Source organism: Pholis gunnellus (assembly GCF_910591455.1).
Source record: "Pholis gunnellus genome assembly, chromosome: 10".
Lineage (NCBI taxonomy): Eukaryota > Metazoa > Chordata > Actinopteri > Perciformes > Pholidae > Pholis > Pholis gunnellus.
The window spans coordinates 5,598,094-5,623,853 of NC_136537.1; the positions used below are offsets into that span (position 1 = coordinate 5,598,094).

The 25,760-nt window shown below is 42.4% G+C and overlaps 3 long non-coding RNA genes across 4 annotated transcripts; all 3 read left to right on the forward strand.

The window, feature by feature from the left end:
* The first annotated feature begins 1,269 nt into the window (after window positions 1-1,269).
* LOC306702207 lies at window positions 1,270-2,438 on the forward strand. Its single transcript, XR_013767256.1, has 4 exons — window positions 1,270-1,401; window positions 1,725-1,769; window positions 1,867-1,970; window positions 2,197-2,438. It is a non-coding gene; the product is annotated as an uncharacterized lncRNA (long non-coding RNA).
* A 14,149-nt stretch (window positions 2,439-16,587) lies between these two features.
* Window positions 16,588-17,756, forward strand: LOC306702269. Its single transcript, XR_013767262.1, has 4 exons — window positions 16,588-16,719; window positions 17,043-17,087; window positions 17,185-17,288; window positions 17,515-17,756. It is a non-coding gene; the product is annotated as an uncharacterized lncRNA (long non-coding RNA).
* A 651-nt stretch (window positions 17,757-18,407) lies between these two features.
* LOC306702252 lies at window positions 18,408-20,816 on the forward strand. Of its 2 annotated transcripts, XR_013767261.1 has the most exons (7): window positions 18,408-18,465; window positions 19,378-19,447; window positions 19,586-19,645; window positions 19,749-19,779; window positions 20,103-20,147; window positions 20,245-20,348; window positions 20,575-20,816. It is a non-coding gene; the product is annotated as an uncharacterized lncRNA (long non-coding RNA). The 2 variants fall into 2 exon arrangements; XR_013767260.1 differs by having other exon boundaries at window positions 19,586-19,779.
* The last annotated feature ends 4,944 nt before the right edge of the window (window positions 20,817-25,760 follow it).

A 25,760-nucleotide genomic window follows, 5' to 3' on the forward strand; every position in this document is an offset into this window, starting at 1 on the left:
CGGTGTTTGTCAGTCAGTCGCAGCCTGGAAAAAGCATCGACAGCCCGCATTTTCTGGAGCTCTTCGCTGTGACTACGTTAAACGGTAAGTCATTAAAATGAATAACAATGAATTAAAATGTCATGATAATTAGTCTGGGCTGTCTGATATTCACTTGAAAGCTATAAAGATAAAGTACATTTTGTGTTATTGTGTCGAAGTCGGACTTCTGTATGAGTTCCTTAATTTACACGCTAACGTAACGTAATCTGGAGCCGTTCACGTCCAACTTTGATGCGTTTTTGTGACCAAAAGTATCAAGTTAACACGAACGTGCATTCAAATGAAGTAAGTTAGCATTTACTACTGTACGTCAGTGAATATCGAGGCGGACTTGCGGCCGGTTAACGTCAGATATACTCTGGACGTTACTTTACGGACACGTAACGAAAGAACAACAAGCTATGACCGGACCCGGTGCTTCATGTGAATCACGTTAACGTTAAATAAACACGCACGTCTCCGTTGTATCACGTCACGTATCGTTATTAATTCATGTAGTTCATAGTTATGTACTTTAAATGCTCCACGTGTGTTTGACAGCATTAGTTACTAGTTACTTAGCAGATTAAAGATATACTCAACTAATAAATTATGTGTTATTACAGATTAAACTACCAGCAGTATATACAGTCTTTAAAGTGATGAACACATTAATACCTCAATAATTATAATAATATCATTTATAATATTCTGCATCATGACTACTTTTTATTTTTGCTCCTTAAAGTTTATTTTTTGTACTTTTACTTCAGTCAGACATTGAGTTAGTAAGATTTGAATGCAGGACTTTTACTTCGAATATTTACACCATGTGGTGGTATTCATACATATTTTTTTCGTGAAGTACAAGATGTGTAGACTTTCTCCATCACTGTTAAAATAATGTTGTTCATTACATTATACAAGAAGATATTCATCTAATGATATTCTGATTCTTTTCTGTTTGCATCTCAGTGATGGATGGAGATGAAGATGAAGAGAAGGATGCTGAGGATCTCTCCTTCAAAGCAACATGTGCAGATCTGTGAGGAAACGTTTGCTGTCTTTTATTTCCTTGTTTCTACCACCTGAAGATTTAAAGACCGTTACAGTTCAGCCGGTTTGCTATTAACCGTGTATTCTATTCAGTATATATGATGTGTTTTTTGTTTGTGGTTAACAGCTGTTTCTGCATCATCATCATCATCAACAGCCAGACAACAGCAGGCTTCAGGAACAAAAAGAGGTTTTTAACCAAAAACATTCTGCCGTGGGACCATGACTTCTTCTCCCACATGAAGACTTGAAGCGTTCTGTCTCATGTTTTGGTGTTCTGCTTGTTGTCCTAGTGACTATGAACTGATACCAGTCATGATGAGGGTACGTATCACTCTTAGTTTTCTTATATGGATAAAAAGAAACAACATGTATGTATGAGGCTGCTGTGTTACTAACTACTGAATGCATGTGTATGAAGTGTGCCGTGTTGCTTCACCTGCCTACTAGGTTACATCACAATGACTGGCGACTGAATATTAACCATTGAAACACAAACACGTATGAATGAAGTATAATCTTTATATATTAATGTGAGAAACAGTCTGTTTCATTGGATAAGGCTGAGAAAGGTGAAGTAACAATACTAACATAGTGTTTCTATATTGTCAACATATAAATGACTTACAAGGTTTTTTCCGTTGTAGAACCATCTGCTGCACCAACTCATCTGAAGGGTTCACAAGTAGATGGTAAATGCATCCAACATTTAAACATATCTGTCATATTCACTGTGCTCATAACATTATAAACCATTGATTGTGTTTTGTGATCCTTCTCTCCTTGCAGCCGCTGCTCTGTAGAGAGACCTGAGCCTGTTCCCCAGGAGCTCATGTGTCTGCTGCCAGAAGGAGCGGCTCGTCCATCAACAGAGGCGACTGTCGCAGTTCCTGGTGTGTATTATTTGCATCTTAAAATATCCTAAATGTAGTGTCCCATCAAAACTGTTGTTAATTCTTTAAAGTTACTGCTGCACTGTATTCAGACAAAAAGTAGGCGGCACTCCAGTGTCCAGCTTGCTGAGTTTCACGGACTACAGTGTAGATGTCATGTTACATTCTTGCTTCATGTTACTGTCAATAATAATAACAACATGTTTAATATTCTCTGTGGTGTCAGAGGACCCCTGATTTCTCCTGAGACGTCTGCAGAGCCCGGTCAACTGTCACCTGCACAGAGAGATCAATGTTAGTATTAGAATGTTTTTCATGTCAAAAAGATTAAATCAGGACGCACCCAAAATCGTACTGATTTGCTCTGTTTATTCTTGTCTGACTAGGTGAGAGGTGGATTCATTTTTGTATTTGTTCTACATATTTGTGTTGTGTATTTGCACTATGGGCTCTGTGTTCAACATTTACTGTCCCTGTTGTGTTTAATAAATTATTTTTTGTTCACTAATGTCTACATGTCTCATTAATAAGTGAATCAGCGAACAGCAAATACATATTTAATTGAAGTAATTAAGTTATTGCAATTTAAATGTTCATAATTAGGAAAACTGCAATATAATGGGTTAATAGACATAAATAAGTCAAGTACTTGATAATCTATCTGCCAATACAATCTAGTGATAATCAGTAAACAACAAAGTTGGATAAACATTTCTTGATTTATAAATAGCTCTTTATCATTGATGTGTGGCTTAGACCCAACTGAGACTCGAGCCTGCGTCCAGGAGCTGAAACCAGCGCTGTGAAAATGGATTTTGGACTTTGAACATGATGCAATTTCATTGGCTGTCAGCGAATGCCAACTATATGGCTTGCCCTGGACGGCATTTGAACATGCTGCAATTTCATTGGCTGTCAGCGTATGCCAACTATACACGGCTTCCCTCCGCGTGGCAGGCGAGAATTCTGCCATTGAACCACCAATGCTGATGTAACACCAACCCCAGAAGGCAAAATCGGAACGGCTGCATGTGGTCCGTGTGATGTTGATTTCATTCATCTTTCCATGTGTAAAAAACAAGGATTCCAATCGGGCAGATGGGAGCATAGGAAAGACACTGGACAAAGAAACAGCACTAACCTCAAATCTTTAGCTTTTTTGCTGGCACACCCTTGCATCCCAGTGTAAAGGAATCCTGTAGAACACTTACATGTATGGTAACCACAGTAAAACCCAATGCTGATGTAACACCAACTCCAGAAGGCAAAATCGGCATGGGTGCATGTGGTCCGTGTGAAGTTGATTTCATTCATCTTTCCATTCTATGTGTAAAAAACAAGGATTCCAATTGGGCAGATGGGAGCATAGGAAAGACACTGGACAAAGAACCAGCACTAACGTCAAATCTTTTTTGCTGGCAAACCCTTGCATCACAGTGTAAAGGAATCCTGTAGAACACTTACATGTATGGTAACCACAGTAAAACCCAGCTGACTCCTATAGAACACTTACATGTATGGTAACCACAGTAAAGCCCAGCTGACAACTATAGAACACTTACATGTATGGTAACCACAGTAATACCCAGCTGCATTGGCCGGGAATCGGACCCGGATCTCCCGCATGGCAGGCGAGAATTCTGCCATTGAACCACCAATGCTGATGTAACACCAACCCCAGAAGGCAAAATCGGAATGGCTGCATGTGGTCCGTGTGATGTTGATTTCATTCATCTTTCCATGTGTAAAAAACAAGGATTCCAATCGGGCAGATGGGAGCATAGGAAAGACACTGGACAAAGAAACAGCACTAACCTCAAATCTTTTTTGCTGGCACACCCTTGCATCACAGTGTAAAGGAATCCTGTAGAACACTTTATATGTATGGTAACCACAGTAAAACCTAGCTGCATTGGCCGGGAATCGGACCCGGATCTCCCGCGTGGCAGGCGAGAATTCTGCCATTGAACCACCAATGCTGATGTAACACCAACCCCAGAAGGCAAAATCGGAATGGCTGCATGTGGTCCGTGTGATGTTGATTTCATTCATCTTTCCATGTGTAAAAAACAAGGATTCCAATCGGGCAGATGGGAGCATAGGAAAGACACTGGACAAAGAAACAGCACTAACCTCAAATCTTTAGCTTTTTTGCTGGCACACCCTTGCATCCCAGTGTAAAGGAATCCTGTAGAACACTTACATGTATGGTAACCACAGTAAAACCCAATGCTGATGTAACACCAACTCCAGAAGGCAAAATCGGCATGGGTGCATGTGGTCCGTGTGAAGTTGATTTCATTCATCTTTCCATTCTATGTGTAAAAAACAAGGATTCCAATTGGGCAGATGGGAGCATAGGAAAGACACTGGACAAAGAACCAGCACTAACGTCAAATCTTTTTTGCTGGCAAACCCTTGCATCACAGTGTAAAGGAATCCTGTAGAACACTTACATGTATGGTAACCACAGTAAAACCCAGCTGACTCCTATAGAACACTTACATGTATGGTAACCACAGTAAAGCCCAGCTGACTACTATAGAACACTTACATGTATGGTAACCACAGTAATACCCAGCTGCATTGGCCGGGAATCGGACCCGGATCTCCCGCATGGCAGGCGAGAATTCTGCCATTGAACCACCAATGCTGATGTAACACCAACCCCAGAAGGCAAAATCGGAATGGCTGCATGTGGTCCGTGTGATGTTGATTTCATTCATCTTTCCATGTGTAAAAAACAAGGATTCCAATCGGGCAGATGGGAGCATAGGAAAGACACTGGACAAAGAAACAGCACTAACCTCAAATCTTTTTTGCTGGCACACCCTTGCATCACAGAGTAAAGGAATCCTGTAGAACACTTTATATGTATGGTAACCACAGTAAAACCTAGCTGCATTGGCCGGGAATCGGACCCGGATCTCCCGCGTGGCAGGCGAGAATTCTGCCATTGAACCACCAATGCTGATGTAACACCAACCCCAGAAGGCAAAATCGGAATGGCTGCATGTGGTCCGTGTGATGTTGATTTCATTCATCTTTCCATGTGTAAAAAACAAGGATTCCAATCGGGCAAATGGGAGCATAGGAAAGACACTGGACAAAGAAACAGCACTAACCTCAAATCTTTAGCTTTTTTGCTGGCACACCCTTGCATCCCAGTGTAAAGGAATCCTGTAGAACACTTACATGTATGGTAACCACAGTAAAACCCAATGCTGATGTAACACCAACTCCAGAAGGCAAAATCGGCATGGGTGCATGTGGTCCGTGTGAAGTTGATTTCATTCATCTTTCCATGTGTAAAAAACAAGGATTCCAATCGGGCAGATGGGAGCATAGGAAAGACACTGGACAAAGAAACAGCACTAACCTCAAATCTTTTTTGCTGGCACACCCTTGCATCACAGTGTAAAGGAATCCTGTAGAACACTTTATATGTATGGTAACCACAGTAAAACCTAGCTGCATTGGCCGGGAATCGGACCCGGATCTCCCGCGCGGCACCCGGGGATTCTTTAGCTAAAAATCCCTAAACCGTTTCCCATTCATTTTCAATGGTAGCACTAAACTGCTACGGAAGTAATATATTTTTGGCCACCAGCAGCGCTGTGGTGCCGTTTTGAGAGTGACAGACTTTCTCCGGTGTTTGTCAGTCAGTCGCAGCCTGGAAAAAGCATCGACAGCCCGCATTTTCTGGAGCTCTTCGCTGTGACTACGTTAAACGGTAAGTCATTAAAATTAATAACAATGAATTAAAATGTCATGATAATTAGTCTGGGCTGTCTGCCATTCACTTGAAAGCTATAAAGATAAAGTATATTTTGTGTTATTGGGTCGAAGTTGGACTTCTGTATGAGTTCGTTAATTTACACGCTAATGTAACGTAATCTGGAGCCGTTAACAGTTTATACCGGTTAATTCATTTCCGACTTTGATGCGTTTTTGTGACCCAAAGTATCAAGTTAACACGAACGTGCATTCAAATGAAGTGAGTTAGCGTTTACTACTGTACGTCAGTGAATATAGAGGCTGACCAGCGGCCAGTTAACGTCAGATATACTACTATACTATACGCAACGAAAGAACAACAAGCTATGACCGGACCCGGTGCTTCATGTGAATCACGTTAACGTTAAATAAACACGCACGTCTCCGTTGTATCACGTCACGTATCGTTATTAATTCATGTAGTTCATAGTTATGTACTTTAACTGCTCCACGTGTGTTTGACAGCATTAGTTACTAGTTACTTAGCAGATTAAAGATATCAGACTAAATATACTCAACTAATAAAAGATGTGTTATTACAGATTAAACTACCAGCAGTATATAAAGTCTTTAAAGTGATGAACACATTAATGCCTCAATAATTATAATAATATCATGTATAATATTCTGCATTATGAGTACTTTCATTTTTGCTCCTTGAAGTTCATTTTGTGTACTTTTACTTCAGTCAGACTTTGAGTTAGTAAGATTTGAATGCAGGACTTTTACTTAAAGAGTATTTACACAATGTGGTGGTATTCATATTTTTTTACTGAAGTGCAAGGCCTGTATACTTTCTCCATCACTGTTAAAATCAGAGAACACCAGAATATGATAATGTTTATGTTATTACATAGTATAATCATACTCTAGTGCATGTCTATTTGGGAGGGTGAAAAGGTGAATTGGGTTCCGGGCGTTTCTTGATAAGACACTTCACACTTCATTGTTACTTGAGTCACATGGCTGGGGGGGTCGTAAATGAAGGTGGGACTCCCCACTAGGCTGAGCTTCCTTTACCTCTCAAGTTCTTTTCCATGAGTCGTTCAAAGGGTTTCACCCACAGAGGGGGGTCTGCCATTGAAGTGTAAATCGCTGACTCAACACACTCATTGTTCATGTCAAGTTGACAGAAAGACAGGCACTGAGGGTCCACACATGATCAACAACATCAGATGTTAGGCTGATATACTAACCTCCTAAACATCTGTTATGAAAACAATGGTTGTCCATAACGTAGTAATAGACTTATTCATATATTTTACTCATTGTCATTACAGGTAAAATGCACAAACAGTTTTTTTTCCCTGGGAGAATGGCGGTTACGTTCCGTAAGGGACCACTGGGATTTCTCCGTCAGGATCCGACTGATGCAGCCAAAGTCCTCAAAGACAACCCGTCTCTACAGGACAAGTCTGCACCTGTGAAGGAGGAGCTGGTCAGACAGAATGCTCTGACTGTGGTCCGCCAGAGAGGAGGGGATGCTTCAGATAAAACTGAGGTGACGGGAGACTACATCCTGCAGTTTGGGAAGTACAAGGGGAAGTCCTTCCGCTGGCTCCTGGAGAATGACATTGGGTACACCATCTACCTCATCAAGAACCAGCAAAAGGAGGAGGCTGCAGGAGTATTCATGGCAGTGGGGCACAGCAAGGACAGCCTGCTGTCATTTCTCAGCTATTCCCTCAGCTTTCAAGAAATCCAGTCTCTTCTCAGCTATGAGTTACAAAAGCCAGTTGTGTCAGCAGCAGCAGCATCAGAGGATGATCAGCTGGTTGGTTTTGGCTCTCGTGCCAACAACACCTGGCGAGAGATTTGGCACAGCAGGGGTGATGGCTATGCATCTTTTATACTGAAGAAAAGCTGTGCTTCAGGGACCAAGATGCAGAAACTCCAGGTGTACCTCCAGAAGAAGCTGCATCCACCCTCTGGCTCCTCTGTGATGACACAACACTCACATGCTCCTGCTGAAGCCATGGGTGGGTCTGGTTCCCTGTTTGTTTTAGAGAGATGTACACACTGTCACACACACCATCATTCCAGTGATTTAAGTCATACCAGCCCAAGAAATTATTTTAATGACGTTCTAATTCTCGTCTGTTTGCATCACAGTGATGGATGAAGATGAAGAGCTGGAGAGAGGGATGCTGAATATCTCTCCTTCAAAGCAACATGTGCAGAGCTGTGAGTAGACATTTGCTGTCTTTTATTTCTTTGCTTCTGTCACCTGAAGATGTATTCTATTCAGTATATATGATATATTTTTTGTTTGTGTTTAACAGCTGTTTCTGCATCATCATCGTCATCATCATCATCAACAGCCAGACAACAGCAGGCTTCAAGAACAAAAAGAGGTTTTTCACCAAAAACGTTCTGCCGTCAACCGACAGCCCTGGGACCATGAATTCTTATCCCACATGAAGCATGACTTGAAGCGTTCTCATGTTGACCATGTTCTGGTCCTGTTTGTGTTGTTCTACTTGTTGTCCTAGTGACTATGAATTGATACCAGTCATGAGGGTACGTATCACTCTTTCTTTTCTTATATGGATAAAAAGAAAAAATATGTATATGCATGTGAAGCTGCTGTGTTACTAACACCTGAATGCATGTGTTTGAAGTGTGCCATGTTGCTTCACCTGCCTAGGTTACATCACAATGACTGGCGACTGAATATTAACCATTGAAACACAAACGCACGTGTATGAATGAAGTATATTCTTTATATATTAATGTGAGAAACAGTCTGTTTCATTGGATAAGGCTGAGAAAGGTGAAGTAACAATACTAACATGGTGTTTGTATATTGTCAAAATATAAATGACTTACAAGGTTTTTTCCATTGTAGTACCATCTGCTGCACCAACTCATCTGAAGGGTTCACAAGTAGATGGTAAATGCATACAACATTTAAACATATCTGTCATATTCACTGTGCTCATAACGTTATAAACCATTGATTGTTTTGTGATCCTTCTCTCCTTGCAGCCGCTGCTCTGACTGTAAAGAGACCTGTGCCGGTTCCCCAGGAGCTCATGTGTCTGCTGCCAGAAGGAGCGGCTCGTCCGTCAACAGAGGCGACTGTCGCAGTTCCTGGTGTGTATTATTTGACCTGTATTTGCATCTGAAGAGTATCCTATATGTAGTGTCCATCAAAACTGTTGTTAATTCTTTAAAGTTACTGCTGCACTGTATTCAGACAAAAAGTAGGCGGCACTCCAGTGTCCAGCTTGCTGAGTTTCACGGACTACAGTGTAGATGTCATGTTACATTCTTGCTTCATGTTACTGTCAATAATAATAATAACATGTTTAATATTCTCTGTAGTGTCAGAGGACCCCCTGATTTCTCCTGAGACGTCTGCAGAGCCCGGTCAACTTTCACCTGCACAGAGAGATCAAAGTTAGTATTAGAATGTTTTTCATGTCAAAAAGATTAAATCAGGACGCACCCAAAATCGTACTGATTTGCTCTGTTTATTCTTGTCTGACTAGGTGAGCCGTTACCCCGACCGTTAGCTGTCCCCACCCGTCCTCCTCCACAGCTCCCTGGCTACGACCAGGAAGTCAGCCAGTGGACCTGTTCTCAGCAGCAGAGGATCTGGATGAAGACAGAGCTGGAATCCTTGGGTCTCTGGCCAGGCTCCATTCCTGTGCGCAACCTTATGAAGATGGTGTCATTGTGGCGTCTACCCCCCCAGCCAGAATTAATAGACAGCATATCTGATCTTCCTTCCCCAAAGTACTTTCAACTCCATCCCTTCTTCATATGGAAGCCAGAGAATGATAACCTAATGGCTAGACTGAGGAACAATTACACTCTGCCGTGCATTGAAGGTTGTGCCCGGCCTCAAGTTGTCTCTGCAGGTGTTGGGAGACCTCGTGTGATTGTCGGTGTCACTGGACAGTACTACCTGTTGTCATCCAGGCTGTGCTGCAAAGTGTGCAGGAAGAGGTGGTATGCTGACAACCCAGTGTGGCTGGACAAACTTCCAAAGAGGTTCACAAACCTGTTGCCAGCAGTACTGACCTACAAAAAGGCCATATGTAAATCAGTCATGGACGAGCTCAGACGGACAGGCAACTCACCCACCGACATGGCAAAGCAAATAATGGAGATGATGCAACTGAAATTTGAACGTGCTCACCTGGCCTACCTCCTCAGCTGCCAAAACATCATGGATGCTGAGGCAGGAAAGTACGAGCAAAGAACAATCACTCAGTTCATCAGACAGGAGACCAAGCCAGCTCCCTTCGGAGAGTACGGTGATCCAGTTGGCTGGAACGGGATCTCTGTGTCTGCTCACTACCTGACTGACTGCCTGCTGCACGAGTACCAACACCAGGAGAGTGCAATCAAAAAACTCCTGCAGGGTACCTTTGGACAGGCTCTCCGCTCAGACCACACACGCAAAGTTGCGAGGAAGGTCACCTTTTCATCCGGCACCATGTCCTCGTACGCGGTCATGAATGAGAACTGGATGATCCTTTCATGGGTGATGGTGCAGTCGGAGACGGAGAAGTCCCTGAAGCCCATGTACGAGGGACTAGCACAGCGCTACAGCACTGCAGGCATAGAGAAGGCACAATACCAGTGGGTAGACAGGTAAATTATAACCAGTACTTTTTACAAAATCCCGTTGCATTCATTGTATTGTGATGACCATATGGACGACACATGGTGGCTGATATGACTGCTTTAACATTCATGGCTATACTTTGTCTATATTTGTTCTTTCAGGGATTGCTGTGCAGCATTTAAGGTGGCTGAATCGTTTGCAGGAGAGCATCTGAGCTGGGATTCTTGGAGGACAACTGATGCCATTGTTGCCGGGGCCACTTCTGGTAACCTGCTAAACACCTGTGCATCAAGATCCCACTTCAGTGCAAACATCACCATCAAGCTGGACTTATTCCACTGCATGAGGCGGTTCCTCCGTGAGTGTGTGTCAGAGCATCATGCTCTGTACAGCTCTTTTGCTCAGTTCCTGTCTGCAGCTTTTTCTGTGGTGGATCAGGAAGACCTGCAGAGGCTTAAAGACGCCTATGCCTTCTGTGGAATCCAGCCTGCCAACCCAACCAAGACCCACATTCGCGAGCACTGCAGGACCAGGATTCCACAGCCTGAGGAGCTCACCAAGAGGGTCGAGGGAGTCTTTCAGCAGTTTCACCTCGCGGGGGATCCAAATGGCACTCCTCTCTTCAAGCCGTCAATGCTGAAGGAATGGCGGATTCAGCGGGTGCACATGCTGCGGAGTTGCCTGAGTGATCCTGTGGTGGAAGGTGGGACTTTGTACAGACATGGAGGAACACTGCAGCTGAACCATGTGCAGGGTGAAGGGGCCAAAGTTCCTGTTTGGATCCCGATCAGAGGCACATCCCAGCAGGAGGGCTATCACTTCCACCAGGCTCAGTGGGTCACAGGAACACGGGTTTCCACAGAGCTGTTTCAGGCTCAGGGGATGACTGGGGTGGCACGGTGGAACTACCAGCGCCTGGTGGACTTGAAGCAGCCAGGTGTTCCCCTCCCAGCTGTCTTCGATCCGGCTTTGATTGCACAGCTCAACGCGGTCTCTGAACGGGTCTTGGGGCAGGTCAAATATCCAGCATTTCATCTCACTAGTAGAGACACTGGAGAGAAGTTTGGCCTGGAATATGTTGAGCCTGGTTGCCGCCCAGTTGTTCTAGACTGGGACAAGCACAGGAGCAAGATGGACTCCGCCCAGGCCCTGAATCCACCTCCTCAAGGCGTCCCGCCCGCTGCCCAGTCTGCGCTTCCTCGCTCTTCCTCAATAGCACCGCCCAAGATGCTTCAGTTTCCTCCATGCCCTGCTGCTGATTCTGCTGTCAAACCAGAAGTGAATCCCGCTACAACAGGTAAACATCTAACACACAGACAAAGTAGTGCACCACACTTGAGTTGGTAGTAACTAGATTTTATTCATATTTAATTTTTATGACAAGCGTAATGGATGATTCACTTTTCCTTTTTTACAAGATCTGCCAATATTTAATGTGTTATTGAATAAATACTGTACATAAACATACCAGTCAACCATTTATCTAAAAGTGGAAAGTGTTTTCACCAATACAAGTGTATGAATTAGGGCTTTTCCATTCTGTAGGTCAGAATGTCTTATTGTACTCCGTCTTTTGTTTTTATAGAAACCACACATCGGCCGTCTCTGCCCCTGCTGTCCTCACCAACTGGCGCCCGCACTGGACCTGTGAAGACAGGAGGGAGAGTTTTTGTGCTGGACCACAACCGATGGCCGGCCCCCATGAAGGCAGTCATTGACAACCTGCTGAATAAACGCCGTGGGCAGAAGGACATGCTGAAGCTTGTGGACCAGGACTATGCTACTCTTGTTCACAACTCCTGTAAAGACCCCAACAGCATGCTCCACCCTACAACAAAACGGCACATCACACTGTATGTAAAACACCTGAGCAAATTGTTAAACACTAGCTCATCTTTAAACATCAGTCCAGAGAAACTGCAAGAGAGGCAGGAACTCTGGCACTCTCTGACAGAGGGCAGTGAGACCACCAGTGTGCCAGTTGTGACCATGCCCGTTGCTGTCATTAATCCACCTCCACCTGTTCACACCCTGACACAATCCTCCATTGAGAAGATAGTGCAAAACATCATGGAGAAGCAACAACAACAACAACAACAACAACAACAACAACCAAAGGAAAAGAAGGCCCAGACAAAAAGTTGTCTTTCTTGTGGCCAGCCAAAGTCAAGGTACGAGAACGATGGTTCCTCAATCCACTTCTTCTACCAGCAGGGCCCTGTCAGATACTTTTACTGCTCCACTAAAGTTTATAAAGCTTATGGTGGAGAAGGTCTGACAGACCCAAGAATGCCCTTTGTGGACTTTGCAGAGACAAAATTCTTTCAGCTAGAACTGGCTGCCACAAAAAAAAGGGTGGAGGAGAGAGGACAGCCGAAGAGGAAGAGGGCTGAATCCCAGCCCTCAGGTCGCAAGTGCGGTTTCTGCAAAATGGAGCTGAAACAGGGCCTAAACAGTCCTCACATTCACACGGGGTTCCCAGGACAAACAGGGAAGTACATTTACTGCCCTAGTAAGGTCTTTTCCCTTTACAAGGACCAGGGCATGGAGAAGGAGATGACCTGGAATGAGTTCCAGGGGTCTCCTTTTTATGAGACAGAAAAAAAGAGATGGGAGATTGAAAAGAGAAAATAAGAGAAAAGGGGAGTGTTTGGCATGTATATACTGTATATCTTTGCTCATTTTAATAATTAGATTATTTTTTTGGATTATTTTTTTGGATTCATTTTTGTATTTGTTCTACGTACATTTGTATATATTTCTACGTATTTGTTCTACATATTTGGGCTCTGTGTTCAACATTTACTGTCCCTGTTGTGTTTAATAAATTATTTTTTGTTCACTAATGTCTACATGTCTCATTAATAAGTGAATCATTATAGTGAACAGCAAATAAATATTTAATTGAAGTAATTAAGTTATTGCAATTTAAATGTTCATAATTAGGAAAACTGCAATATAATGGGTTAATAGCCATAAATAAATCAAGTACTTGATAATCTATCTGCTAATCTAGTGATAATCGGTAAACAGCAAAGTAGGATAAACATTTCTTGATTTATAAATAGCTCTTTATCATTGATGTGTTCAGACCCAACTGAGACTCGAGCCTGCGTCCAGGAGCTGAAACCAGCGCTGTGAAAATGGATTTTGGACTTTGAACATGATGCAGTTTCATTGGCTGTTAGTGAATGCCAACTATATGGCTTGCCCTGGACGGCATTTGAACATGCTGCAATTTCATTGGCTGTCAGCGTATGCCAACTATACACGGCTTGCCCCCGCGTGGCAGGCGAGAATTCTGCCATTGAACCACCAATGCTGATGTAACACCAACCCCAGAAGGCAAAATCGGAATGGCTGCATGTGGTCCGTGTGATGTTGATTTCATTCATCTTTCCATGTGTAAAAAACAAGGATTCCAATCGGGCAGATGGGAGCATAGGAAAGACACTGGACAAAGAAACAGCACTAACCTCAAATCTTTAGCTTTTTTGCTGGCACACCCTTGCATCCCAGTGTAAAGGAATCCTCTAGAACACTTACATGTATGGTAACCACAGTAAAACCCAATGCTGATGTAACACCAACTCCAGAAGGCAAAATCGGCATGGGTGCATGTGGTCCGTGTGAAGTTGATTTCATTCATCTTTCCATTCTATGTGTAAAAAACAAGGATTCCAATTGGGCAGATGGGAGCATAGGAAAGACACTGGACAAAGAACCAGCACTAACGTCAAATCTTTTTTGCTGGCAAACCCTTGCATCACAGTGTAAAGGAATCCTGTAGAACACTTACATGTATGGTAACCACAGTAAAACCCAGCTGACTCCTATAGAACACTTACATGTATGGTAACCACAGTAAAGCCCAGCTGACTACTATAGAACACGTACATGTATGGTAACCACAGTAATACCCAGCTGCATTGGCCGGGAATCGGACCCGGATCTCCCGCATGGCAGGCGAGAATTCTGCCATTGAACCACCAATGCTGATGTAACACCAACCCCAGAAGGCAAAATCGGAATGGCTGCATGTGGTCCGTGTGATGTTGATTTCATTCATCTTTCCATGTGTAAAAAACAAGGATTCCAATCGGGCAGATGGGAGCATAGGAAAGACACTGGACAAAGAAACAGCACTAACCTCAAATCTTTTTTGCTGGCACACCCTTGCATCACAGAGTAAAGGAATCCTGTAGAACACTTTATATGTATGGTAACCACAGTAAAACCTAGCTGCATTGGCCGGGAATCGGACCCGGATCTCCCGCGTGGCAGGCGAGAATTCTGCCATTGAACCACCAATGCTGATGTAACACCAACCCCAGAAGGCAAAATCGGAATGGCTGCATGTGGTCCGTGTGATGTTGATTTCATTCATCTTTCCATGTGTAAAAAACAAGGATTCCAATCGGGCAAATGGGAGCATAGGAAAGACACTGGACAAAGAAACAGCACTAACCTCAAATCTTTAGCTTTTTTGCTGGCACACCCTTGCATCCCAGTGTAAAGGAATCCTGTAGAACACTTACATGTATGGTAACCACAGTAAAACCCAATGCTGATGTAACACCAACTCCAGAAGGCAAAATCGGCATGGGTGCATGTGGTCCGTGTGAAGTTGATTTCATTCATCTTTCCATGTGTAAAAAACAAGGATTCCAATCGGGCAGATGGGAGCATAGGAAAGACACTGGACAAAGAAACAGCACTAACCTCAAATCTTTTTTGCTGGCACACCCTTGCATCACAGTGTAAAGGAATCCTGTAGAACACTTTATATGTATGGTAACCACAGTAAAACCTAGCTGCATTGGCCGGGAATCGGACCCGGATCTCCCGCGCGGCACCCGGGGATTCTTTAGCTAAAAATCCCTAAACCGTTTCCCATTCATTTTCAATGGTAGCACTAAACTGCTACGGAAGTAATATATTTTTGGCCACCAGCGGCGCTGTGGTGCCGTTTTGAGAGTGACAGACTTTCTCCGGTGTTTGTCAGTCAGTCGCAGCCTGGAAAAAGCATCGACAGCCCGCATTTTCTGGAGCTCTTCGCTGTGACTACGTTAAACGGTAAGTCATTAAAATGAATAAAAATGAATTAAAATGTCATGATAATTAGTCTGGGCTGTCTGATATTCACTTGAAAGCTATAAAGATAAAGTACATTTTGTGTTATTGTGTCGAAGTCGGACTTCTGTATGAGTTCCTTAATTTACACGCTAACGTAACGTAATCTGGAGCCGTTCACGTCCAACTTTGATGCGTTTTTGTGACCAAAAGTATCAAGTTAACACGAACGTGCATTCAAATGAAGTAAGTTAGCATTTACTACTGTACGTCAGTGAATATCGAGGCGGACTTGCGGCCGGTTAACGTCAGATATACTCTGGACGTTACTTTACGGACACGTAACGAAAGAACAACAAGCTATGACCGGACCCGGTGCTTCATGTGAATCACGTTAACGTTAAATAAACACGCACGTCTCCGTTGTATCACGTCACGTATCGTTATTAATTCATGTAGTTCATAGTTATGTACTTTAAATGCTCCACGTGTGTTTGACAGCATTAGTTACTAGTTACTTAGCAGATTAAAGATATACTCAACTAATAAATTATGTGTTATTACAGATTAAACTACCAGCAGTATATACAGTCTTTAAAGTGATGAACACATTAATACCTCAATAATTATAATAATATCATTTATAATATTCTGCATCATGACTACTTTTTATTTTTGCTCCTTAAAGTTTATTTTTTGTACTTTTACTTCAGTCAGACATTGAGTTAGTAAGATTTGAATGCAGGACTTTTACTTCGAATATTTACACCATGTGGTGGTATTCATACATATTTTTTTCGTGAAGTACAAGATGTGTAGACTTTCTCCATCACTGTTAAAATAATGTTGTTCATTACATTATACAAGAAGATATTCATCTAATGATATTCTGATTCTTTTCTGTTTGCATCTCAGTGATGGATGGAGATGAAGATGAAGAGAAGGATGCTGAGGATCTCTCCTTCAAAGCAACATGTGCAGATCTGTGAGGAAACGTTTGCTGTCTTTTATTTCCTTGTTTCTACCACCTGAAGATTTAAAGACCGTTACAGTTCAGCCGGTTTGCTATTAACCGTGTATTCTATTCAGTATATATGATGTGTTTTTTGTTTGTGGTTAACAGCTGTTTCTGCATCATCATCATCATCAACAGCCAGACAACAGCAGGCTTCAGGAACAAAAAGAGGTTTTTAACCAAAAACATTCTGCCGTGGGACCATGACTTCTTCTCCCACATGAAGACTTGAAGCGTTCTGTCTCATGTTTTGGTGTTCTGCTTGTTGTCCTAGTGACTATGAACTGATACCAGTCATGATGAGGGTACGTATCACTCTTAGTTTTCTTATATGGATAAAAAGAAACAACATGTATGTATGAGGCTGCTGTGTTACTAACTACTGAATGCATGTGTATGAAGTGTGCCGTGTTGCTTCACCTGCCTACTAGGTTACATCACAATGACTGGCGACTGAATATTAACCATTGAAACACAAACACGTATGAATGAAGTATAATCTTTATATATTAATGTGAGAAACAGTCTGTTTCATTGGATAAGGCTGAGAAAGGTGAAGTAACAATACTAACATAGTGTTTCTATATTGTCAACATATAAATGACTTACAAGGTTTTTTCCGTTGTAGAACCATCTGCTGCACCAACTCATCTGAAGGGTTCACAAGTAGATGGTAAATGCATCCAACATTTAAACATATCTGTCATATTCACTGTGCTCATAACATTATAAACCATTGATTGTGTTTTGTGATCCTTCTCTCCTTGCAGCCGCTGCTCTGTAGAGAGACCTGAGCCTGTTCCCCAGGAGCTCATGTGTCTGCTGCCAGAAGGAGCGGCTCGTCCATCAACAGAGGCGACTGTCGCAGTTCCTGGTGTGTATTATTTGCATCTTAAAATATCCTAAATGTAGTGTCCCATCAAAACTGTTGTTAATTCTTTAAAGTTACTGCTGCACTGTATTCAGACAAAAAGTAGGCGGCACTCCAGTGTCCAGCTTGCTGAGTTTCACGGACTACAGTGTAGATGTCATGTTACATTCTTGCTTCATGTTACTGTCAATAATAATAACAACATGTTTAATATTCTCTGTGGTGTCAGAGGACCCCTGATTTCTCCTGAGACGTCTGCAGAGCCCGGTCAACTGTCACCTGCACAGAGAGATCAATGTTAGTATTAGAATGTTTTTCATGTCAAAAAGATTAAATCAGGACGCACCCAAAATCGTACTGATTTGCTCTGTTTATTCTTGTCTGACTAGGTGAGAGGTGGATTCATTTTTGTATTTGTTCTACATATTTGTGTTGTGTATTTGCACTATGGGCTCTGTGTTCAACATTTACTGTCCCTGTTGTGTTTAATAAATTATTTTTTGTTCACTAATGTCTACATGTCTCATTAATAAGTGAATCAGCGAACAGCAAATACATATTTAATTGAAGTAATTAAGTTATTGCAATTTAAATGTTCATAATTAGGAAAACTGCAATATAATGGGTTAATAGACATAAATAAGTCAAGTACTTGATAATCTATCTGCCAATACAATCTAGTGATAATCAGTAAACAACAAAGTTGGATAAACATTTCTTGATTTATAAATAGCTCTTTATCATTGATGTGTGGCTTAGACCCAACTGAGACTCGAGCCTGCGTCCAGGAGCTGAAACCAGCGCTGTGAAAATGGATTTTGGACTTTGAACATGATGCAATTTCATTGGCTGTCAGCGAATGCCAACTATATGGCTTGCCCTGGACGGCATTTGAACATGCTGCAATTTCATTGGCTGTCAGCGTATGCCAACTATACACGGCTTCCCCCCGCGCGGCACCCGGGGATTCTTTAGCTAAAAATCCCTAAACCGTTTCCCATTCATTTTCAATGGTAGCACTAAACTGCTACGGAAGTAATATATTTTTGGCCACCAGCGGCGCTGTGGTGCCGTTTTGAGAGTGACAGACTTTCTCCGGTGTTTGTCAGTCAGTCGCAGCCTGGAAAAAGCATCGACAGCCCGCATTTTCTGGAGCTCTTCGCTGTGACTACGTTAAACGGTAAGTCATTAAAATGAATAACAATGAATTAAAATGTCATGATAATTAGTCTGGGCTGTCTGATATTCACTTGAAAGCTATAAAGATAAAGTACATTTTGTGTTATTGTGTCGAAGTCGGACTTCTGTATGAGTTCCTTAATTTACACGCTAACGTAACGTAATCTGGAGCCGTTCACGTCCAACTTTGATGCGTTTTTGTGACCAAAAGTATCAAGTTAACACGAACGTGCATTCAAATGAAGTAAGTTAGCATTTACTACTGTACGTCAGTGAATATCGAGGCGGACTTGCGGCCGGTTAACGTCAGATATACTCTGGACGTTACTTTACGGACACGTAACGAAAGAACAACAAGCTATGACCGGACCCGGTGCTTCATGTGAATCACGTTAACGTTAAATAAACACGCACGTCTCCGTTGTATCACGTCACGTATCGTTATTAATTCATGTAGTTCATAGTTATGTACTTTAAATGCTCCACGTGTGTTTGACAGCATTAGTTACTAGTTACTTAGCAGATTAAAGATATACTCAACTAATAAATTATGTGTTATTACAGATTAAACTACCAGCAGTATATACAGTCTTTAAAGTGATGAACACATTAATACCTCAATAATTATAATAATATCATTTATAATATTCTGCATCATGACTACTTTTTATTTTTGCTCCTTAAAGTTTATTTTTTGTACTTTTACTTCAGTCAGACATTGAGTTAGTAAGATTTGAATGCAGGACTTTTACTTCGAATATTTACACCATGTGGTGGTATTCATACATATTTTTTTCGTGAAGTACAAGATGTGTAGACTTTCTCCATCACTGTTAAAATAATGTTGTTCATTACATTATACAAGAAGATATTCATCTAATGATATTCTGATTCTTTTCTGTTTGCATCTCAGTGATGGATGGAGATGAAGATGAAGAGAAGGATGCTGAGGATCTCTCCTTCAAAGCAACATGTGCAGATCTGTGAGGAAACGTTTGCTGTCTTTTATTTCCTTGTTTCTACCACCTGAAGATTTAAAGACCGTTACAGTTCAGCCGGTTTGCTATTAACCGTGTATTCTATTCAGTATATATGATGTGTTTTTTGTTTGTGGTTAACAGCTGTTTCTGCATCATCATCATCAACAGCCAGACAACAGCAGGCTTCAGGAACAAAAAGAGGTTTTTAACCAAAAACATTCTGCCGTGGGACCATGACTTCTTCTCCCACATGAAGACTTGAAGCGTTCTGTCTCATGTTTTGGTGTTCTGCTTGTTGTCCTAGTGACTATGAACTGATACCAGTCATGATGAGGGTACGTATCACTCTTAGTTTTCTTATATGGATAAAAAGAAACAACATGTATGTATGAGGCTGCTGTGTTACTAACTACTGAATGCATGTGTATGAAGTGTGCCGTGTTGCTTCACCTGCCTACTAGGTTACATCACAATGACTGGCGACTGAATATTAACCATTGAAACACAAACACGTATGAATGAAGTATAATCTTTATATATTAATGTGAGAAACAGTCTGTTTCATTGGATAAGGCTGAGAAAGGTGAAGTAACAATACTAACATAGTGTTTCTATATTGTCAACATATAAATGACTTACAAGGTTTTTTCCGTTGTAGAACCATCTGCTGCACCAACTCATCTGAAGGGTTCACAAGTAGATGGTAAATGCATCCAACATTTAAACATATCTGTCATATTCACTGTGCTCATAACATTATAAACCATTGATTGTGTTTTGTGATCCTTCTCTCCTTGCAGCCGCTGCTCTGTAGAGAGACCTGAGCCTGTTCCCCAGGAGCTCATGTGTCTGCTGCCAGAAGGAGCGGCTCGTCCATCAACAGAGGCGACTGTCGCAGTTCCTGGTGTGTATTATTTGCATCTTAAAATATCCTAAATGTAGTGTCCCATCAAAACTGTTGTTAATTCTTTAAAGTTACTGCTGCACTGTATTCAGACAAAAAGTAGGCGGCACTCCAGTGTCCAGCTTGCTGAGTTTCACGGACTACAGTGTAGATGTCATGTTACATTCTTGCTTCATGTTACTGTCAATAATAATAACAACATGTTTAATATTCTCTGTGGTGTCAGAGGACCCCTGATTTCTCCTGAGACGTCTGCAGAGCCCGGTCAACTGTCACCTGCACAGAGAGATCAATGTTAGTATTAGAATGTTTTTCATGTCAAAAAGATTAAATCAGGACGCACCCAAAATCGTACTGATTTGCTCTGTTTATTCTTGTCTGACTAGGTGAGAGGTGGATTCATTTTTGTATTTGTTCTACATATTTGTGTTGTGTATTTGCACTATGGGCTCTGTGTTCAACATTTACTGTCCCTGTTGTGTTTAATAAATTATTTTTTGTTCACTAATGTCTACATGTCTCATTAATAAGTGAATCAGCGAACAGCAAATACATATTTAATTGAAGTAATTAAGTTATTGCAATTTAAATGTTCATAATTAGGAAAACTGCAATATAATGGGTTAATAGACATAAATAAGTCAAGTACTTGATAATCTATCTGCCAATACAATCTAGTGATAATCAGTAAACAACAAAGTTGGATAAACATTTCTTGATTTATAAATAGCTCTTTATCATTGAAGTGTGGCTTAGACCCAACTGAGACTCGAGCCTGCGTCCAGGAGCTGAAACCAGCGCTGTGAAAATGGATTTTGGACTTTGAACATGATGCAATTTCATTGGCTGTCAGCGAATGCCAACTATATGGCTTGCCCTGGACGGCATTTGAACATGCTGCAATTTCATTGGCTGTCAGCGTATGCCAACTATACACGGCTTCCCGCCGCGTGGCAGGCGAGAATTCTGCCATTGAACCACCAATGCTGATGTAACACCAACCCCAGAAGGCAAAATCGGAATGGCTGCATGTGGTCCGTGTGATGTTGATTTCATTCATCTTTCCATGTGTAAAAAACAAGGATTCCAATCGGGCAGATGGGAGCATAGGAAAGACACTGGACAAAGAAACAGCACTAACCTCAAATCTTTAGCTTTTTTGCTGGCACACCCTTGCATCCCAGTGTAAAGGAATCCTGTAGAACACTTACATGTATGGTAACCACAGTAAAACCCAATGCTGATGTAACACCAACTCCAGAAGGCAAAATCGGCATGGGTGCATGTGGTCCGTGTGAAGTTGATTTCATTCATCTTTCCATTCTATGTGTAAGAAACAAGGATTCCAATTGGGCAGATGGGAGCATAGGAAAGACACTGGACAAAGAACCAGCACTAACGTCAAATCTTTTTTGCTGGCAAACCCTTGCATCACAGTGTAAAGGAATCCTGTAGAACACTTACATGTATGGTAACCACAGTAAAACCCAGCTGACTCCTATAGAACACTTACATGTATGGTAACCACAGTAAAGCCCAGCTGACAACTATAGAACACTTACATGTATGGTAACCACAGTAATACCCAGCTGCATTGGCCGGGAATCGGACCCGGATCTCCCGCATGGCAGGCGAGAATTCTGCCATTGAACCACCAATGCTGATGTAACACCAACCCCAGAAGGCAAAATCGGAATGGCTGCATGTGGTCCGTGTGATGTTGATTTCATTCATCTTTCCATGTGTAAAAAACAAGGATTCCAATCGGGCAGATGGGAGCATAGGAAAGACACTGGACAAAGAAACAGCACTAACCTCAAATCTTTAGCTTTTTTGCTGGCACACCCTTGCATCCCAGTGTAAAGGAATCCTGTAGAACACTTACATGTATGGTAACCACAGTAAAACCCAATGCTGATGTAACACCAACTCCAGAAGGCAAAATCGGCATGGGTGCATGTGGTCCGTGTGAAGTTGATTTCATTCATCTTTCCATTCTATGTGTAAAAAACAAGGATTCCAATTGGGCAGATGGGAGCATAGGAAAGACACTGGACAAAGAACCAGCACTAACGTCAAATCTTTTTTGCTGGCAAACCCTTGCATCACAGTGTAAAGGAATCCTGTAGAACACTTACATGTATGGTAACCACAGTAAAACCCAGCTGACTCCTATAGAACACTTACATGTATGGTAACCACAGTAAAGCCCAGCTGACTACTATAGAACACTTACATGTATGGTAACCACAGTAAAACCTAGCTGTATTGGCCGGGAATCGGACCCGGATCTCCCGCGTGGCAGGCGAGAATTCTGCCATTGAACCACCAATGCTGATGTAACACCAACCCCAGAAGGCAAAATCGGAATGGCTGCATGTGGTCCGTGTGATGTTGATTTCATTCATCTTTCCATGTGTAAAAAACAAGGATTCCAATCGGGCAGATGGGAGCATAGGAAAGACACTGGACAAAGAAACAGCACTAACCTCAAATCTTTAGCTTTTTTGCTGGCACACCCTTGCATCCCAGTGTAAAGGAATCCTGTAGAACACTTACATGTATGGTAACCACAGTAAAACCCAATGCTGATGTAACACCAACTCCAGAAGGCAAAATCGGCATGGGTGCATGTGGTCCGTGTGAAGTTGATTTCATTCATCTTTCCATTCTATGTGTAAAAAACAAGGATTCCAATTGGGCAGATGGGAGCATAGGAAAGACACTGGACAAAGAACCAGCACTAACGTCAAATCTTTTTTGCTGGCAAACCCTTGCATCACAGTGTAAAGGAATCCTGTAGAACACTTACATGTATGGTAACCAGAGTAAAACCCAGCTGACTCCTATAGAACACTTACATGTATGGTAACCACAGTAAAGCCCAGCTGACTACTATAGAACACTTACATGTATGGTAACCACAGTAATACCCAGCTGCATTGGCCGGGAATCGGACCCCGATCTCCCGCATGGCAGGCGAGAATTCTGCCATTGAACCACCAATGCTGATGTAACACCAACCCTAGAAGGCAAAATCGGAATGGCTGCATGTGGTCCGTGTGATGTTGATTTCATTCATCTTTCCATGTGTAAAAAACAAGGATTCCAATCGGGCAGATGGGAGCATAGGAAAGACACTGGACAAAGAAACAGCACTAACCTCAAATCTTTTTTGCTGGCACACCCTTGCATCACAGTGTAAAGGAATCCTGTAGAACACTTTATATGTATGGTAACCACAGTAAAACCTAGCTGCATTGGCCGGGAATCGGACCCGGATCTCCCGCGTGGCAGGCGAGAATTCTGCCATTGAACCACCTATGCTGATGTAACACCAACCCCAGAAGGCAAAATCGGAACGGCTGCATGTGGTCCGTGTGATGTTGATTTCATTCATCTTTCCATGTGTAAAAAACAAGGATTCCAATCGGGCAGATGGGAGCATAGGAAAGACACTGGACAAAGAAACAGCACTAACCTCAAATCTTTAGCTTTTTTGCTGGCACACCCTTGCATCCCAGTGTAAAGGAATCCTGTAGAACACTTACATGTATGGTAACCACAGTAAAACCCAATGCTGATGTAACACCAACTCCAGAAGGCAAAATCGGCATGGGTGCATGTGGTCCGTGTGAAGTTGATTTCATTCATCTTTCCATTCTATGTGTAAAAAACAAGGATTCCAATTGGGCAGATGGGAGCATAGGAAAGACACTGGACAAAGAACCAGCACTAACGTCAAATCTTTTTTGCTGGCAAACCCTTGCATCACAGTGTAAAGGAATCCTGTAGAACACTTACATGTATGGTAACCACAGTAAAACCCAGCTGACTCCTATAGAACACTTACATGTATGGTAACCACAGTAAAGCCCAGCTGACTACTATAGAACACTTACATGTATGGTAACCACAGTAATACCCAGCTGCATTGGCCGGGAATCGGAACCGGATCTCCCGCATGGCAGGCGAGAATTCTGCCATTGAACCACCAATGCTGATGTAACACCAACCCCAGAAGGCAAAATCGGAATGGCTGCATGTGGTCCGTGTGATGTTGATTTCATTCATCTTTCCATGTGTAAAAAACAAGGATTCCAATTGGGCAGATGGGAGCATAGGAAAGACACTGGACAAAGAACCAGCACTAACGTCAAATCTTTTTTGCTGGCAAACCCTTGCATCACAGTGTAAAGGAATCCTGTAGAACACTTACATGTATGGTAACCACAGTAAAACCCAGCTGACTCCTATAGAACACTTACATGTATGGTAACCACAGTAAAGCCCAGCTGACTACTATAGAACACTTACATGTATGGTAACCACAGTAATACCCAGCTGCATTGGCCGGGAATCGGACCCGGATCTCCCGCATGGCAGGCGAGAATTCTGCCATTGAACCACCAATGCTGATGTAACACCAACCCCAGAAGGCAAAATCGGAATGGCTGCATGTGGTCCGTGTGATGTTGATTTCATTCATCTTTCCATGTGTAAAAAACAAGGATTCCAATCGGGCAGATGGGAGCATAGGAAAGACACTGGACAAAGAAACAGCACTAACCTCAAATCTTTTTTGCTGGCACACCCTTGCATCACAGTGTAAAGGAGTCCTGTAGAACACTTTATATGTATGGTAACCACAGTAAAACCTAGCTGCATTGGCCGGGAATCGGACCCGGATCTCCCGCGTGGCAGGCGAGAATTCTGCCATTGAACCACCAATGCTGATGTAACACCAACCCCAGAAGGCAAAATCGGAATGGCTGCATGTGGTCCGTGTGATGTTGATTTCATTCATCTTTCCATGTGTAAAAAACAAGGATTCCAATCGGGCAGATGGGAGCATAGGAAAGACACTGGACAAAGAACCAGCACTAACCTCAAATCTTTTTTGCTGGCACACCCTTGCATCACAGTGTAAAGGAATCCTGTAGAACACTTACATGTATGGTAACCACAGAAAAACCCAGCTGACTCCTATAGAACACTTACATGTATGGTAACCACAGTAATACCCAGCTGCATTGGCCGGGAATCGGACCCGGATCTCCCGCATGGCAGGCGAGAATTCTGCCATTGAACCACCAATGCTGATGTAACACCAACCCCAGAAGGCAAAATCGGAATGGCTGCATGTGGTCCGTGTGATGTTGATTTCATTCATCTTTCCATGTGTAAAAAACAAGGATTCCAATCGGGCAGATGGGAGCATAGGAAAGACACTGGACAAAGAAACAGCACTAACCTCAAATCTTTAGCTTTTTTGCTGGCACACCCTTGCATCCCAGTGTAAAGGAATCCTGTAGAACACTTACATGTATGGTAACCACAGTAAAACCCAATGCTGATGTAACACCAACTCCAGAAGGCAAAATCGGCATGGGTGCATGTGGTCCGTGTGAA